At 43.6% G+C, this 19863-nt stretch overlaps 1 protein-coding gene across 1 annotated transcript in view; it reads left to right on the top strand.

Annotated features, from left to right (window-relative positions):
• LOC132817323 (contactin-associated protein-like 5) overlaps positions 1-19863 on the top strand; it is a 910472-nt gene that overhangs the window by 133097 nt on the left and 757512 nt on the right. The window lies entirely within an intron of this gene.

Here is a 19863-nt window from a genome sequence, read left to right on the forward strand (position 1 = left end):
TCTCCCTCGTAGCCCTACGCATGGATGAAAAAAAACACCATTTCGACTGGAACAACACATCTATCCTGGGACGCTAAGCAAAGATTTGCCAGAGAATTCCTAGACGCCTAGCACTCCAACCACAATGCCATAAACAAACACATAGATCCAGATGCCAGCTCTCAACCCCTCAGAAAACAAACAGGAAATGACATCACCACAAACCTCAGGAACCCCATCCAGAGGAAAGATATAAATAGAAAGTAGGAGACAACAGTTTTGCTTCACTTGGAGGTCGCCACTGATGATGTTACCGAGCCAGGTAATGAAATGTCTGGTTATCAAATCTACAGCTCAGTGAGCAAACCTACACCCTACATATTTAATTTTCATGCTTACAGTTATTAACCACTCCCTTTCTGATGGACTGGATTTTCTTTTCTTGGCACTGACCTACACCTTGGGTCTCCAGCTCTTCAAGATTTCTCAGATAAAAAGTAGGTATTCATGAAGAGATTTGCAAACAATATATTGCCTTTCTCCATTCTCTTTAATGTTAAGGCTGTTGCTTTTGCATCAGTCTTCATGATGGAAGACACCGTTGACATACCAGAACATCAAGAAAGTCAGGGACCAGAGGTGAGTGGCCTTTAGGTGGACTAGATTACATTCCCTACTGTATGAAAACAGGACCATTTGGACCAACAAGTCCATACCGACCCTCCAAAGAGTAACCCACCCAGACCCATTCTCCTACCCTATATTTACCCCTGACTAATGCACTTAACACTATGGGCAAATAAGTATGGCCAATTCACCTGACCTAAGCACCTTTGGATTGTGGGAAGAAACCGGACCACCCGGATGAAACCTGCACAGACACGGGGAGAATGTGCAAGCTCCACACAGACAGCCACTCGAGAGTGGAATCAAATTCCCTATCGCTGTGAGCCATCGTGTCGCTCCAGAGGACACCCCAGATTTCTGAAGGAGATAGCTGAGAATACCATTAAGGCATTGGTGGTGATCTTTCAGGAATCACTGGAATCAGGGAAGACTGAACATGAGTAGTGTAACATGCCTGTTTACAATAGAGTGGAGGCACAAGACAGGAAACTATCAGCCAGTTAGCCTAAGCTTGGTTGTTGTAAGATTTTAGAGTTTATTTTTAAGGAAAAGGTTGCAGAGTATATGGAAGTGTATGGTAAAATAAGGCTGAGTCAGAATGGCTTTATCAAGGAGAGGCCATGCCTGACAAATCTGTTTTAATTCTTTGAGGAGATAATGTACGAGTTCAACAAAGGAGAGCCAATGGACCAGGAGGCCTTTGACAAGGTTCCCCACAAGGGGCTGCAAAATAAGAACCCATGGTGTTAGGGGCAAGGTACTGGCATTGATTGAGGATTGGCTGACTGGCAGAAGGTAGATAGTAGTGACAAAGAGGCCTTTTTCGGGATGGTAGTTGGTGATGAATGGAGTCCTAGAGGGGTCAGTGTTGGGACCACAACTATTCACACTTAGGAGTCCTAGTTAACAATTGTCTTAATGCTACCATGCAGGTTCAGTTGGCAATTAGGATGACAATTGCAAAGTTAACGTTCATTCGAGAACATGAGAAACAAGAGCAGGGATGTACTTCTCTAGAATGAAGGGCTTGTCATATGATGAACGGTTGAGGACTCTGTGTCTGTACTCAATGGAGTTTAGAAGGATGGGGTGGAGAGATCTGATTGAAACTTACAGAATACTGAGATGCCAGGATAGAGTGGATACGGGGAAGATGTTTGCACAAGTAGGAGAAACTAGGACCTGAGGGTGCAGCCTCAGAATTGACATAAGGAGGAATTTCTTTGGCCAGAACATGGTGGATCTATGGAACTCATTGTCACAGACAGCTGTGGAGATAAGTCATTGAGTGTATTTAATGAGATACGTAAGTTCTTGATTAGTAAGGAGACCAACGGGTATGAGGTGAAAGCAGGAGAATGGGATTAAGAAACATATCAGCCATGATTGAATGGTGTTGCAGACTCAATGGGCGAAATGGCTTAATTCTTATATGTTTTGGTTTTATGGTCATGAGATTAAATAAATGGCAAAGATTGGTTTTATATTTCCCCTCTGGCTGTTAGCACAGTTGGCTCAATGGCTAGTACATGGATTAGCATAATGCCAACAGCATATGCTCATTCCCTCTTTTCTCTGAGGTATATATGAGAACAGCCTCCCCATCCTTCCGACTGCCAAAGAAAATCATAGCATGTTGCCACGTTTTGTTGAGCAGAGAAATGAAGAAGAAAATGATTCCCCACACCAGCTATTCAGTACCATCCCCCCTGTTGAGGTATGCCTTACTCTAGGAAAGGGGTCAGTTAGTACGATGGATGGTTTATAATGTAGAGTAATGTGGGTTTAATTCCTAGCTAGCTGAGGTTACTCTCTACCTCCACCTTTCCCCTTGCCTGAGGTGCAGTGACCCTCAGGTTCAGCAATCACCAATCGAATGTCTTGAATGAGAGTGTGGTTCTTTGGGATGATGATACCTTTACCTTAACTCAGGAAATGATCCATAAATTTTTCAAATACACTGAGCTAAGGGAATTCATAGAATCCCTACTGTACAGAAAGAGGCTATTTGGCCTCGTGAATCTGAACCAACCTTCTAAACATAACCCACCCAAACTAACCCATCCCTGTAACCCTGCATTTCCCATGGCTTATTCACCTCGGGTCCACATCTCTGGACACTACAGGACAATTTGGCATGGCCAATCTACCTAATCTGCACATCTTTGGACCATGAAAGGAGTCTGGAGCACCCGGAGAAAACCTACACAGAAAACTCCACACATAATTGCCCGAGGCCGGGGTCGAACCTGGCTCCAAAGTGCAGTGAAACAGCAATGCTAACCACTGCGCCGTTGTGCCAAATCAATTAACTGATTCTATCCCCTTTTGAAAGTTGAGCATGGTAGTACAGAACTTAAATCTTACCAAAAATAGAAATGTCTCAGTGAAGTTCTTCACCTTGTACTTGCAGTGTAAAAGGTTAATGTGAGTATGTGAATAAAACACTCTACATCAGCATGGGGAAATGATGGAGGATTACGCGACTATTCTGAAATCCTTCTGTCCAGCCATGGTAGAGTTGAAGTCTGAATGTGTTTATTGTCAGTATTTGCTGTGTTGGTACAAAATGTAGTCTTTGCCAACATTGAAAGATTCCTGCAAAATGTATCTGTCGTACTCTTGGACCGAATCATAGGAAAATAACAGAGCACTCATCAGGACAAATGCAAGAATGCCAATTTTCAGAGGATTTGCTTTCCACTGGAATGTAGGAGACTGAGGGGTGGCATTTTGGAGGTTGATAAAATCATAAGAGGAATAGATAAGGTAAATAGCAAAGGTCTTTTTCCCCTTGCTGTGGCAGAGTTCAAAACTAGAGGATGTAGCTTTAATATGAGAGGAGAATGATTTAAAAGGATTTTCATGCAAAGGGTGGCTTGTATGTGAATTAACTGCCAGAGAAATTGGTAGATTTAAAAGACATTTGGATAGGCACATGAACAGATAACATTTAGAGGGATATGGGCCAAATGCAGGCACGTGCCAGGGACTCTTGGTTATCAATATGGCTGCAGCAACAGAGCCAAGCACTCCCGGTTGATGGGTGATTGTGGCTTCAGCACGGAATATGGCATCAGTGTCAATGAGATTAGATTAGATTAGATTACTTACAGTGTGGAAACAGGCCCTTCGGCCCAACAAGTCCACACCGACCCGCCGAAGCGCAACCCACCCATACCCTTACATTTACCCCTTACCCCTTACCTAACACTACGGGCAATTTAGCATGGCCAATTCACCTGACCCGCACATCTTTGGACTGTGGGAGGAAACTGGAGCACCCGGAGGAAACCCACGCAAACACGGGGAGAACGTGCAAACTCCACACAGTCAGTCGCCTGAGTCGGGAATTGAACCCGGGTCTCAGGCGCTGTGAGGCAGCAGTGCTAACCACTGTGCCACCGTGGAGTGGGGTGGGGCATGTGTCAAAGAGATGGCGCCAAAGAGTGTTAACTCCTACATTGCCTGTTCTGAACCCACCAATCAGGCAGGCGAAAGTGAGGACTGCAGATGCTGGAGATCAGAATCAAGATTAAAGTGGTGCTGGGTAAGCACAGCAGGTCAGGTAGCATTTGAGGAGCAGGAAAATCGATGTTTTGGCAGGAGTCCTGATGAAGGTTTCCTGATGAAGGGCTCCTCCCCGAAACATCGATTTTCCTGCTCCTCAGATGCTGCCTGACCTGCTGTGCTTTTCCAGAACCACTCTAATCTTGACTCGGAGCAGGAATTGGGGGAGGGGTGGAGGTACAGGTCAAAGAGTCATACTGCACGGAAACAGACCCGTCAGTCCAACCAGTCCATGCTGAAACTAAACTAGACCCACCTGCTCCTGGCCCATATCCCTCCAAACCTTTTCCTATTCATGTAAGCATCCAAACATCTTTTAAATGTTGTAATTGTACCCGCATCCACCAGTTCCTCAGGAAGTTCATTCCACATATGAGCCACCCTCTGTGTAAAACATTTGCCCCTCATGTCTTTTTTAAATCTCTCTCCTCTCGCCTTAAAAATGTGCCTATCTTAGGGAAAAGACATATACCACCAATTCAGTTCATATCTCTCGTTATTTATAAATGTGTATAAGGTCACCTCTCAATCTCCTGCACTCCAGTGAAAAATGTCCCGGCCTATCCAGCCTTTCTTTCGAACTCAAACCTTTCTTTATAACCCGGCAACATCCTGGTAAATCTTTGAGCTGGCTCAGGGCTCAGGACTCATGGCGGAGACAGCATATTGGGATGTGTGGGCAATTAAACCCTTTTGTGGGTATTATTTGCCTGCTTAATGTCCCAACTGGAAGGCATCAGAATCCCCAACTGGCATCCTCTTGCTTCACTTAATAACCCCTGCCACACCTCACTGGGTTAACGCACTGGAAATCAAGCCCTGCTATCCCCAGAGTTGTTACAAACGTCAAAGACTCAGGCATAAAATACCTCGTGCAAATCTGAGACATGAAAGAATAGTGAAAATAAAGAAAAGTTACACGACATTACAAGTATACATAGTATTTAGATTAGATTAGATTACTTACAGTGTGGAAACAGGCCCTTCGGCCCAACAAGTCCACACCGACCCGCCGAAGCGCAACCCACCCATACCCCTACATATACCCCTTACCTAACACTACGGGCAATTTAGCATGGCCAATTCACCTGACCCGCACATCTTTGGACTGTGGGAGGAAACCGGAGCACCCGGAGGAAACCCACGCAGACACGGGGAGAATGTGCAAACTCCACACAGTCAGTCGCCTGAGGCGGGAATTGAACCCAGGTCCCTGGTGCTGTGAGGCAGCAGTGCTAACCACTGTGCCACCGTGCTGCCGTATGAGTCAGGAAAATAAGAAATAAAGCTAAAAACGTACTGTCTTTAAATAAGGGCTTCTATGTGGATCACAGTTAGTAGCCGTCTTTGTTCCTCATCCACTGGTTGCTGACCCGCTCCACTCCGGGTCCACTGGCCATCCCTGCTCTGCTCCAGGCCCTCTGGCGGTCGCCGCTCTGCTCATTGTCCACTGGTCATCCCCACTCCATTCAGGGCCCATTGGCTACCTTCCCCACTTTGGGTCCACTGGCCACTGTCTTCATCTGCTATGGGCCAGTGGCTGTCACCCCCAGCTCTGGGCCGCTGGTTACAGTGCAAGCAGCAGAATCCTGGGTAATGTCAAGTTTACAGAAAATGGAGCACGGGAGGCTAATCTGGAGAAAGTTACAATAGTGAGATCTGAAATTAGCAAAGGCATGAGTAAAGGCTTCAGCAACAGATGAACTGAAGCAGAAGTGTAGAGGAGTGAGCTGACACCAGTGTAAGTCAGTGAATTGGTGATAGTCTGCATGTTTTCTACATATATGGTGACTGATCTGTTGCAAGTCTCCAGCGTTCTCTAATTTGCCCTCAGAAGAGAATGCCTGGAGGCTTATGCATACAAACGGTTTTAGTACAAAATTGAGAAGAAGAACAACAAATTAGATTGAACTAGAGGAAGTAAATATTCAATTACAGAAATGGTTTGGATGCAGATATGGGCCAAGTGCGTAGAGCAGAGTCCAGACCCAAAATAGACATGAGTGTTAAACAAAGTTTGTTCAACTATCACCATGCCACTGCAAAATGCAAATGTGCAAATGCTTCAAGTAATGGAGCAGGCAAAGTGGAATATCTTGTAAGTAGAACCAGTCTGACTCAAGATTGTGATACAGACAGACTCTGACCTCTCAGCTTTAATGCATTGCCTGAGCTGAGATGTCACCTTTTGTTATAAACCTTAAGTTATCTCAAGAAAGTGACTTAAAAGAAGTTCTGGGATTTACATAATAATGAACCAAAACCTGTAACCCATTCTAAAGATGAAAGACGTAACAGAATTCTAGGTTTGTTCAATATGAATGACAATGTAAATTTTCGCTATAAATTCTGTGTCTTATGATCTTATACTCCACAACCACTGATGAAGGAGCAGCGCATCGAAAACTAGTGCTTCCAAATAAACCCGTTGGACTATAACCTGATCTTGTGTAATGTTTAAATTTAAAATTCTGAAAAGGCTTCTTCGGGTAGCCATAGTGAGAACAAATGAAACCCTGTAGAAATGGGAGCAATTGCATGAAATTATTATTTTGTTCTCATTTAATATTGGAGGCTGCAGAAAACTCCATCTAATCTAATGATGTCGTACATTCTTGGGTGAGGAAATTGGGAGAAGAGGGAGATGCTGAATAGGCTGGGGCAGTTTCCCTGGAGCGTCGGAGGCTGAGGGATGACCTTATAGGGATTTGTAAAATCATGAAGGGCGTGGATAAAGTAAATATACAAGATTTTTTCCATGGGTTGGCGGGGTCCAGATCCACAGTACGTAGGTTTAGGGTGAGAGGGGAAAGATTTAAAAGGGACCAAAGGGGCAACTTTTTCACACAGAGCGTGGTACATCTATGGATTGAGCTGCCAGAGGAAATGGTGGAGGTTGGTACAATTATAGTATTTAATAGACATCTGGATTGGTAAATGAATAAGGAAGGTTTTACAGGGATATGGGTCAAGTGCTGACACCTGGAACTAGATTAATTTAAGATATCTGGTCGGCATGGACAAGTTGGACCAAAGGGTCTGTTTCCACATTGCACATCTCTATGACTTGAATAGATCTGGATCTTAAAAGGGAAATGTATGCCATCTCTATCTCTTAGTAGTCACAGTAACAATTTCAAATTGATTCATGTAACTTGTACCTAATTGACTCCATGCAATAAATGGCATCTTGTTAAGACCAGAGCCGCTTCTTGGTAAGACAGACTCCTGGCAGTTCCTCTACCACTGTAAACCAAATTGGCCCTAAAACCCAGTCAATGAAAGGGGAATGGTGGCAGCTCCTTCTGCTCACAAATACCACATGGTAATTAGCAGTGGGTATAATTGTGAACACCATGAGGTACAAATGTAAGAAACATTCCATTGGACCCAACAGAAGAAACACTCTGGTTGTACAGCTTTAAATATTTTGCCATTCATAATTACTTATAATTCTACCACTACTGCTACTACCAATACCAAAGATCCTCAGACAGCACCTTCTGAACCCAAGGACAAGAGCTGCAAATTCATGGGAACTTCACCACCCTCAGGTTCCCCTCCTAGCCACTCACCATCCTGACTTGGGAATGTTTCATTGTTCCTTCACTGTCTCTGGATCAAAATCCTTGAATTCCCTCCCTGAGGGCATTCTGGGTTATCCCACAGCACATGGACTGCAGCAGTTCAAGAAGGCAGCTCACCACCACTTTCCCCAGGGCACCTTGGGACGGGCAATAAATTCTGGCTGTCCAGTTCTCATGAATGAATTAATAAAAAAAATACAGACAGACAACACCTGCAAGCTTTCAAACAGTCAGCAGAAGACCAACAAGAGAGAAACATCACTCCATGCTGAAGCCTTTACTTCAGGTCTGGTAAGAAGCTCAGGAGAAGTAGTGTGAGCTAGAAAGAGCATTAAATCTAGTCACACCCGACGTCTGCAAGTGTGAATCAATAGGAACATTCCCAGTCGTAAGTTTGGCTAGGAAGCAAATGACTTACGGATCCATGGTTAAAGTTAAAAATCCCTTTTGGGGAAGGGGAGAAACTTCAATTGAACAGCGCAAAAACAGACCAAGAAAGCTGGACATTCGAATAAATGCTTACATTTATGAAAGCACGAGTCAGGAACAGGAAGAGCTCAGTCACCTCCTTAAGCCTGCTCCACTGTTCGTTAACTGAATTAATATTGGCTTGACCCACCTCTGAATTTCACATTCTAAACCATGCTCAGTTTAATCATTTGCAGAAAATTGTTTTGTATTATGGCCAGACTTTGGGGTTTTCTGGAGCATTTTCAGTTACAGGTATTTTTTTTCAACCATTCTCTACAAACTTCATAGAATCCTGGCAATGTGGAGGCAGGCCACACTGGACTTGGAGATATATTGCTGCTTCTTCACTGTCACTGGGTCAAAATCCTGGAATTCCCTTCTTTTGGGTCAACCCACACCATGCGGAGCGAAGCGGTTCGAATCCACACTGAACTTCTACCCTGATGCAACCCCTACCCCATCCCTGTAACCCTGCATTCCCCATGGCGAGTCCATCTAGTCTGATTTGGAGATGCCAGTGTTGGACTGGGGTGTACAAAGTTAAAAGTCAAAAAACACCAGGTTATAGTGCTTCCAGATAAACCGATTGGATGATAGCCTGGTGTTGTGTGATTTGTAACCATCTAGCCTGCACAACCTTGGACTGTGGGAGAAAACCAGAGCTCCCAAAGGAATCCCACACAGACACGGGGAGAATGTGCAAACTCCACACAGACAGTCACTCTCAGGTGGGATTGAGCTTGGGTCCTGGGCTCTGTGAGGCAGCAGTGCTAACTAACCACTGGGCCACCATTTTGAAAACGATATTAATCATTTAAGTAGTCATGCAGTCTCAGATCAAGAAACAATGTGTAAACTACACCTTGTTTTGTCAGTTTTCACATTCAAGATGTAATTAAACATCTAATTCCATGTGGTTATTGAGTATCAACATCCCAGTTGTTTGAGTTGCTGTTCAGCATGAAAGTTACTGTCACCTTATTCTTTAAGTATCGGAAACTCAAGGGCATACTTGGTCGAAAAACGTCCTGATCTGACTTAAAGAGTTTCTTACAGTTACAAGATTTTATTTTTGCATGTTGACATCTAGCTACAGGTTACTTTGAATTGATAGGCTTTGTTTCAGAGATTTGGAAGAGGATCAGGTGTTAACTGTCAGTTTCTTCACATCCTGAGCTGCCTTGCATTCAAATGAATGCAATATCATTATAGTGGGTGTTGCTTTTGGGGCTCCTCAGTATTATCTCTTTCAGACACTGTGCCCAAGTTATTTCATAGAATTCCTACAGTGTGGAAACAGGCCTTTCAGCCCAACAAGTCCACACCAACCCTCCCACCCTATTACTCTACAATGCCCCCTGCCTAATGCACCTAATCTACACATCCCTGAACACTATGGACAATTTAGCATGGCCAATACACCTAACCTGCACATCTTTGGACTGTGGGAGGAAACCCATGCAGACATAGGGAGAATGTACAAACTTCACACAGACAGTCCAGCGAGGCTGGATTCAAACCCAGATCTCTATGGCACTGTGAGTCAGCAGTGCTAACCACTGAGCCACCGTGCTGCCCATCATTAACCACCCATCAAGGACCTCTCAATCACCGTCAAAGTGGCTGCTCTGTTGACTTCCCAAAATGGTTTTAGGCTTTTGCATCTGCTGTGCATGGGGTTCTTCAGTAGATATTAAGACCATGTCTGAAAGTCGTCTGAAACTGGGCCTGCAGCACTCAGTTGCAGCACTCAGTTGCAGCATTCAGTTGCAGCACTCAGTGATCTTCAAAATGGTGGAGGCTGGTCCAATTACTACATTTAAAAGGCATCCGGATGTGTATATGAAAAGGAAGGGTTTCAAGGGATATGAGCAAAATTGCTGGCAAATGGGATGAGATTAATTTAGGATATCTGGTCAGCATGAACCAGTTGGACTGAAGGGTGTGTTTCCATGCTGCATATCTCTATGACTCAATTACTGCTGGAGACTGCCAACAAGAAGGTAAAGTTACTCCTATTTATCTTGCCGTAACGAGGAGTCAGATTGAGCAGGGGTCTTGCTCTGGTTCCATAGCAGCCCTAAAGATGCCTGTCTCCTTGCCCAGTCACTCCCTCTCCCGCCACTGCCATTCACTTCCTCTCCACAGTTTCCCTGCCCTTTCAATCCCAGGGTCTGGCCTCAGAACTGGTGCCTGTCCCAAAGGAGGTGCAGATGACCTGGGGGAGCTGCCTTCTGAGGTCTAATGGAAGCCTGTTGTTTGCTTTTGGGAATTACTTTAAGAGCCAAAAGAAAGTTTGTTAATATGACCACGCATTGGTTGTGATGGTGTTGAGAACCGGCACCTTAAAACATTCACATTTTGTGAACAAGCAAAAGGGTAGGAACGCACTGAGAATGAAGATGTGTCTTAGTAATTGTTTCCTTGAGCTAAATGTTTTCATTTAAAAGGCGTGTTATTTGCTGTGTACTGTATTATTTTCTGGCTGACTGATGTCATGACAGACATCTGTTTATACGTGTTTTGTCAAATTCTCATCAATATCTGAGATCCTTTCACTGTTTTGAGTACATGGTCGGTGCAATGATTCCAGTAACTAAATTATATTTTCATGCTGAGTGAAATAAACCACCTGAATGCTGATATTATTAGAATATGATGAGAGTTTTCACTGTTGTCAGCTATCCCAGACTGCAAGTATAGGATCCAACACACCATTTTCCCTGGATGAGGGGTATGTATAGGGGGAATCTATTCCATTAACCGCATTGATGTGAATCAGTGTTTGAAGATCTAAAAGTGATTGGCAAAAGCTCCAAAGGTGATCAGATGAAAAGGTTTTCCACAGAACGGGTGATAAGGATCTGGAATGCACTGCCCGAGAGTATGGTACAGGCAAGTTCAATACTGGCTTTTCCAAAAGATGTTGGAATGGAAGAATGAAGAGGAAATGTAATTGCGGGACTGTAGGAGATGGGCAATGGATTGGGACTAGCTTAATTTGTATTTCTCCTATAGAGATCTAGCATGGGCTGGTAAGTGAATTGGAAGAAAGTGAGGACTGGAGATGCTGGAGATCAGAGTTAAAAAGTGTGGCACTGGATAAGCACAGCAGGTCAGGCAGCATCTGAGGAGCAGGAAAATCAATGTTTCGGGCTAAAACCCTTCATCAGGAATGTAGGGAGGGGGGAATTGGGACTGAGAGATAAATAGGGGGGTTGGGTAGGGGTGAGGTAGCTAAGTATGCAATAGGTAGGCGAAGGTGGGGAGTACTAATGCTAGGTCAGAGAGGAGGGTGGAATAGATCGATGGGAATGAAGATGAACAGGTAGAACAGTTCAAGAGGGCAGCACCGAGTTGGAGGGTTGGATGAGGTGGGGGGAGGGGAAATAAGGAAACTGGTGAATTCAGTGTTGACAGGTGGATTGGCCTTCTGTGTTGTCATTACTCATGATTCTAATCTGCTTTGAGATGACAGTAACTTACCCATTTCAAAATCTGTTACAATTAATATTTCAAAATTGAAGCCTCGATTTATTTACTCCTTATTACATCCTTATCTAGAACCAGGTGTCACAGTTTAAGGATATGGGATAGGCCATTTTGGACTGAGATGAGGAGACGTTTCGCTATCTTAGTGAGTATGGGAAATTCTCTGCCATAGAAACTGGGTGAGGTGAAAGCATTGCATGTTTTAAGAAGGAGGTAAATATAGTTCTTAGAGCTAAAAGGATCAAAAGGTACGGACAGAAAGTGGAGGCAGGGATGATCAGGGATGAATTGGATGATCAGCCATGGCCATGTTGAATGATGGAGTAGCCTCAAAGGGCTGGACAGTTTTCAATGGAGAATGAAAAATCAGCAATACTTTGAAATGAAGGCACTCATCTTAATGTATCTCCATTTCAAAGTTCACAAGATAGCTCAGACCAATGTGCCTTGTTTGCCAGTGTTACTGGTTGTTCTTTCTGACCAGGCCATGAATTGTTCCTGTCCTGAAGAGCCTGCCTGAGCTGGGAGGCAGGGGGAGAGATGTTTAATGAGCTGTAGCCATTCAGAATTCAGGCTCTCTTTTGAACAATTGCAGTTTTACTCTCAGGGAGGTGAGGTGGGTGGAGGGGGTGGGGGGGAGTGGAAAACAGAGTGAGAAATGACCTTCTCAGTTGGGATGCTAGCTGTTTGAGGAAGGAGCATCAACTCTGAAAGCTTCCAGTTTCAAATTAACCTGTTGGACTATAACCTGGTGTCATGTGATTTTTGACTTTTCTACTGGCTCAGTCGTCTGTGTACATTTTGCAGATCACATGAATTGTGCAGTGTAACTGGCCATGTGAAGACACGAGGGGCTCATTTTAGCAGTTGGCTGGCCTTTCATTCTGGAGGCAATGAGCCATCTCATGGTTATCAGGCTCCCGCCACATCTTATCCAGTCTGTTGCCAATGGAGTATTGCTAATCACCAGAGGAAAACAAGGTTAAACTCCTTACCTGCCAGGGACATTAGTTAGGGGAGTGGAGCCTGGGTATTATTGGCATGGACTCTAACATGTTCTTTTCTAAATAGAGGAATTGAGGTCCAATTTACATCATCAAGGGTGATGGACCAGGCCAAATCCCCTCAAAACATTTGAAGAAAGTAACCCAGACCCTAACTTTACGAGTTGTTTTAAGTAGGAATACAGTGGATTATCTAGGAAGGATATAGCTGGTCAAACTTCTTAGTTTCAAATAAAACAGAATTTATTTACAAGATTATGGAATAAAATACAAACAAAAGAGAACAGAATACATAATATCTTAAGCTGTCCAAAAACCCAACAGGTCATACCAACTTAATGATGACGTTCCTAATACTTACAACAATCCCATAAACATTCCTAAGCACAAAAGGTAAAATCAAACACAGGGTTTTACAGGAGAGATGTCAGTGAGAATAGAGGACCAATGTGGATCTGCTTCTTTTGGCCCAGCAACTTCATAACTGCCCGACTGCTTTCAGTGAATAACCAGACCAAACCAAACCAAAGAAAAGATTAGAGTGGTGCTGGAAAAGCACAGCAGGTCAGGCAGCATCCGAGGAGCAGGAAAATTGACATTTCGGGCAAAAGCCCTTCATCAGGAGAGAAAAGATGGGAGAATTGGCCACTCCCCTTTAATTGAACAAGTGTTTCTTTTAACTGAAAAGCCTTTTGTCTGAGGCAGTATCTGTTCGCTATAATCAAATTGGTTCGAAAACACTTCAACCTAGACTTTTCAGAGTCTGTGTCTTTTAGCAACTCTCTGAAGAAAAAGCTAAGGGCAATAAAACTTTATGTTAAAGAAGCAACATTGTCACACCTGAAAAAGGTTTACAAAATCATGAGGGGTATAGATAAGGTGAATGACAGGTGTCTTTTTCCAAGGGTGGAAGATTTCAAGACTAGGGGGCTTAGAGAGGAGAAAGATTTTAAAAAGACATGAGGACAACTTTTTCACACAGAGAGTGGTTCATATGTGGAATGAATGTCCAGAGGAAGTGATAGATGTGGATACAGTTACAACATTCTAAAAAAACGTACAGGTAAGTACGTGAATAAGAAATGTTTGGAGGGATATGAGCCAAGTGCAGGCAGATGGGATTAGTTTAGTTTGAGATTATAATTGAGTATGGACTTATAGAAAAGTACAGTACAGAATAGGCCCTTCAGCCCACAATGTTGTGTTGAGAATTATTCCTAATCTAAAATAAAAATCACCTAACCTACGCACTCCTCAATTCACTGCTATCCATGTGCATGTCCAGCAGTTGCTTAAATGTCCCTAGTGACTCTGCTTCCACCACCACCACTGGCAATGCATTCCATGCATTCACAGCTCTGCATAAAGAACCTACCTCTGACATCTCCTCTATACCTTCCTCCTAATATCTTAAAACTATGACCCCTCGTCCCAGTCAATCCTGCCCTGGGGAAAAGTCTCTGACTATTGACTCTATCCATGCCTCTCATTACTTTGTATACCTCAATCAGATCATCTCTCTTCATCCTTCTCTCCAGAGAGAAAAGTCCGAGCTTAGTCAACCTCTCTTCGTAAGATAAGCCTTCCAGTCCAGGCAGCATTCTAGTAAACCTTCTTTGCATTCTCTCCAAAGCCTCTGTATCTTTCCTATAATAGGGCGACCAGAACTGGACACATTATTCCAAGTGTCGTCTCACCAGGTGCTTGTAGAGCTGCAGCAAAACCTTGCAGCTCTTAAACTCAATCCTGTATTTAATGAAAGCCAAGACACTATGTGCTTTCTTAACAACCCTATTCACTTGAGTGGCAACTTTGATGGATCTATGCACTTGAACACTAAGATCCCTGTGTTCCTCCACACTGCCAAAAATCTTGTCTTTAATCCTATATTCAGCATTCAATTTTGACCTTCCAAATTGCATCATTTCACATTTATCCAGATTGACCTCCATCTGCCATTTCTCAGCCCTGCTCTGCATCCTGCCTATGTTGCGCTGCTGCCTGCAATAGCCCTCGATACTATTAATGGCACCTTCAACTTTTGTGTCATCTGCAAGTTTACTAACCCTCAACCTCCTCATCCAAGGCAGCTATAAAAACTACAAAGGGCAGAGGCCCAAGAACAGAGCCCTGTGGGACACCCACTCACCACTCACTTCCAGGCAGAATACCTTCCATCTGTAACCACTCTTTGCCTTCTGTCAGTCAACCAATTCTGAATCCCAAGAGCCAAATCTCCCTGTATCCATACTTCCTGACTTTATGAATGAGCCTACCATGGGCAACCTTATCAAATGCTTTGCTGAAGTCCAGATGCACCACATCCAGTGCTCGACCTTCATCGACCTGTCTCTTCACATCCTCAAAGAACTCAATAAGATTTGTGGGGCATGACCTGCCCCTCACAAAGTCATGATGACTGCCCTTAATTGCTCTACGCTTTCCAAAATAGTCATAAATCCTATCCCTCAGAATTCTTTCCAAAACCTTGCTGACCACAGACTTAAGACTGACTGGTATGTAATAGCCAGGGATTTCCCCATTACCCTTCTTGAAAAGAGGAACAACATTCGCTTCGCTTCAATCCTCCGGTACGATTTCCATGGAGGGTGAGGAAGCAAAGATCTTCATCAGTTGGACTGGTTGGATTGAAGGGTCTGTTTTTGTACTGTTTGACTCTATCAGACTGCAGTTGCCTTACTGAAAGGTGCCAGTTGCCTCCAGAAGGGTGCCATATTGGAGATCTTTCAAAGTGGCATCAGCACAAATTGCTAACAGAGCCACTAGTGTCACCTACCCTATTTGGTTGCTGTTCCTATCTTTTGTAAAGACGGCCAATAAGAGAAATGAATCCTATAGAGTTATGGTAATCACTTTGAGGGTATAGTGAGTATAGCCCTGGAAAATTACAGCTGTGCTTTTCCAATAGTACACTTTCGACTCTGGACTCCAGCTTCTGCAGTCCTCACTTTCTCTCACTTTGAGGGTGTAGACTTACAAACATGATTAGCACTTTATTACAGCTGCATTGTTCACTCTGATATCAGACAGCGCAGTCTCGAAAATCCTGGTAATCTTTAAAGCTGGTGGACAGAGCTCACTTTTGTTGAGGGTATTCAGAAGAGACAACATGTCAAGCAGTATGAATATACCAAAGAAGTACCAGAGCACTCTGCAGCATTTTCAGAGCGATTAATGTAGGTACAAGCCGCAGGTTGAAGGCAGGTGTCATGATTAAAACTAGACTTGGATTTTCCTGTTGAGAAGGGAGCTTGTTCTCATAGCAACTGCAAAACCATTCTGTGTGGTTGTCAGCCCGTTTTCAACTACAACTGCTGGCATTTTATTGGGAGAGCATTGCTGAGTTAGTATGAATTGCATTTTATTTTCTCCACACTCTCTCATGTTGCTTGCTGGAGTGCTCTAAGGTATTGCATCCTTCTGCCAGGCCCTCAGTTCCTGACATTGACACACTTTTCTTCGCTTTTTATTTTTTTTTAAACAAGTGCTTGTGGAGGGATGGCCGGAGTCAACGTGGGGTTTGCCCTGCCCCCCAGAAGTGTCAAGAGACCGCCGTACAGGCCTCTGACCAACTCTTAGAACAGACGGAAAGAATTGGATAAGTCTGTCAAAACTTTGACAAAGAGTCACAAATTAGACTTCCGAGAGCTCTACGGCATGCACCCAGACCTGCCATTCAAGTGCTCTGCCCGTGGAACCACTTTTTGGATGCCTTTCAACGTGGTCCCGTGCCGCCATTTTGTTCTAAAACTCGTGTTCCCAAAGTTGCATCGATTTGATTTGATTCCCTACGGTGTGGAAATAGGCCCTTCGGCCCAATAAGCCCACACCCTGCCCACACCCATCATCCAGAGTAACTCACCCAGTCCCATTTCCCTCTGATTAATGCACCTAACACTTTGAGCAATTTAGCATGGCCAATTCGCCTGACCTGCACATCTTTGGAGTGTGGGAGGAAACCAGAGCACCTGGAGAAAACCCACGCAGACACGGGGGGCAATGTGCAAACTCCACACAGACAATCGGCAAGGCTGGAATCACACCTAGGACCATGGTGCTGTGAGGCTGCAATGCTAACCACTGAGCCACTGTGCTGCCCCTTCACTGCTGCACATAGAGATAGTTCGCACTTTTAAGATGCATTGAATGCTCTTATGTGTAGTTCAATAGCAGCAATTTTGGCTTGGGTTCAAGAGTTGTCTGTTCAGGACCCATAGCAGACATCTAAGCCCAAAATCTTGGCAGACACAATATAGTACCAAGGTCGTTCTACATTGTCATTAGTACTTCTGCAAGCATCTTCTGAACTGGCCTGAAATCTTAAGAAGTTGAAGATTAATCTCTGAGGCATCGTAGCAAAGACATTTCTGGAGGATATTAAAAGTTGTTTATAGTTTTGCCCCTTTCTGTTAGCATCCCTGTTTATGAATTGCGAAAGTATTAGGGATAGAAAGGTCTGAATAAAATGCCGCAGAGTGCTCTGATATTTATTCGGCATATTCATACTGCTCAAGAGTCTCATTTGCTTTACATTTGACTGAAAGAAGACAGAGCACCACAATGTTGAACTTAAATAGAAATTGCTGGAGATATTCAGCAGGTTTGGATGCATCTGTGGAGAAAGAAACATACTTAACTCTTCAGATCCAGTGAACGTCTTTCAGAACCAGTTCTGCAGCAATTTCTGTTTTGATTTCCAACATTTCAGTTCTTTGCTTTACAATATTTAACTTGTTGGGTGAAGGCATGATAGAGTACTTGAAGACATGCTGGTCATGTGAGCCTCCAGCATTACATTTAACCAATTTTTGGCAAACCAGGGTTAGAAATGCTGGCTTTCAAACGAGGCATTTCTCTAAAGCTAGATCTACCCTTTCAGATGGATCTTTTCTTTAAAAAAATCTCTTGTTATCTTATTTTGAAGAAAAGCAGATGGAATTTTCCTCTGTGCCCTATCCGATATTTATCCTCAATCAACATTGGTAAAAATCTAACTCATTATTGTTTGAAGGAGCTTGTTGTGGACAAATTAGTTGCTACTTTTCCAATATTGCAGGAGCTGTTGCATTTCAAAGGGACTTCATTGCTCTAATGTCCCTTGGGATATCCCTATGCTATGGTAAAATGTCAGGATATAATTCAACCTTTGGAGCCTTTGAACTAAACTGCACCGAGGCTGGCATCCAGTCACCAAGTCACCCTTTAGTTACATGTGCACAGTACATGGACAGAGCCATGGACAGCTAGCTCAGAGCCATTCCTGAGAGCGAGGAGACTCTCTGAATCTCCTGTTTATATCTGTCAGCCAAGATTTCCTGACTGGACCGAGGGGAGGTGATGACCTTGTGGGATTATCACTGGACTGTTAATTCACAGACCCTAGTAATGTTCTGGGAACCTGGATTTGAATCCTGCCATGGCAAATGATGGAATTTGAATGCAATAGAAAGAAAACTGGCATTAAGGATCCACTGATGACCATGCATCCACTGTCAATTGTCAGAAAAAAATCATCTGATTCACTAATGCCCTTTAGGGAAGGAAACTGCCATCCTTAGCTGAGGTGGCCAACATCTAACCCCAGACTCACAGCAATGTAGCTGACACTTCATTGGCCACTGGCCAATTAAGGATTGACAGTAAATGATGGTCGAGCCAATGATGTCCACATCCCATGAAGGAATAAATAAAATTAAAATTATATCCCAGACCAGGGTCTCCTAGTCAATTAGATCCACTTGACCTTATTTCGCTCACTCCGCCTTAAAAAACCTCCTTTAAAAATGGAAATTGACTTATATGGTGAATAAATGAGGGGTCTACAGTGTGTGGACATGCCTTAAAAACCTCACCCATTTTTTTTACAACCTGCTTGATATCTTGCACCCAATCATAAGCAGATTCAGAAAATGAAGGTGTGAGGTGAAACATTGAGTCTGACAGCTGATACAGCTGTACAGGGAAATTAATCTCTTGGTGGTATATATGCAAAGGCATCATTTTTGGTCCTGATTAACTGAAGGGCATCTTATATGCCAAGTGAATTTATACTCCCTGATCTACAGCATGTTAAAAACAAGTCATGATAATTTAAAGAATGCATTTGTTGTTGTGTGGAAACAAAAAAAATCAGAGGTAGCACAAGCAGCAGCTGATGTTCTCGTGTTCAGAGTGAAGACATCCATTGCCCAACAACGCAGAGTTCATCAACTTGCGTTTGGGGATTTGATGAGGTACATAGAACATAGAACATAGAACAGTACAGCACAGAACAGGCCCTTCAGCCCACGATGTTGTGCCGACCACCGATCCTCATGTATGCACCCTCAAATTTCTGTGACCATATGCATGTCCAGGAGTCTCTTAAATGTCCCCAATGATCCTGCCTCCACAACTGCTGCTGGCAACGCATTCCATGCTCTCACAACTCTCTGTGTAAAGAACCCGCCTCTGACATCCCCTCTATACTTTCCTCCAACCAGCTTAAAACTATGACCCCTTGTGTTAGTAATTTCTGCCCTGGGAAATGGTCTCTGGCTATCGACTCTATCTATGCCTCTTATTATCTTGTATACCTCAATTAGTCCCCCTCTTCTCCTCCTTTTGTCCAATGAAAAACGTCCTAGCTCAGTCAACCTCTCCTCATAAGATAAGCCCTCTAGTCCAGGCAGCATCCTGGTAAACCTCCTCTGAACCCTCTCCAAAGCATCCACATCTTTCTTATAATAGGGCGACCAGAACTGGACGCAGTATTCCAAGTGCGGTCTAACCAAAGTTTTATAGAGGTATAGATGTTCTCTTGAATTCTGACAGCTACTTTGTTTAACAGTCTTGCACACCTGTCGTCAAACACTGCCATTCCCTTTTATTTAACTAAGCCGTATGTGGTGAAACATCAGTAGGACCAATATATAGACACTATGAAGAATCGATTGAAGATAAAGTCTACCTAAGCCACCTCAGTAAGGATCTTGGGTACAAAGGAGTTTTAGCAAAACAGGAACAACCATCATTTCTGAGTGTGGATTTTCTCAAGTCTGTTACCCCGTGTGATTCATGTGAAAAAATGTACCCGGAAGACTGAAAAATCTAGGGTTCAGGAGGATCTGCCT

Source organism: Hemiscyllium ocellatum, chromosome 7 (assembly GCF_020745735.1).
Source record: "Hemiscyllium ocellatum isolate sHemOce1 chromosome 7, sHemOce1.pat.X.cur, whole genome shotgun sequence".
Lineage (NCBI taxonomy): Eukaryota > Metazoa > Chordata > Chondrichthyes > Orectolobiformes > Hemiscylliidae > Hemiscyllium > Hemiscyllium ocellatum.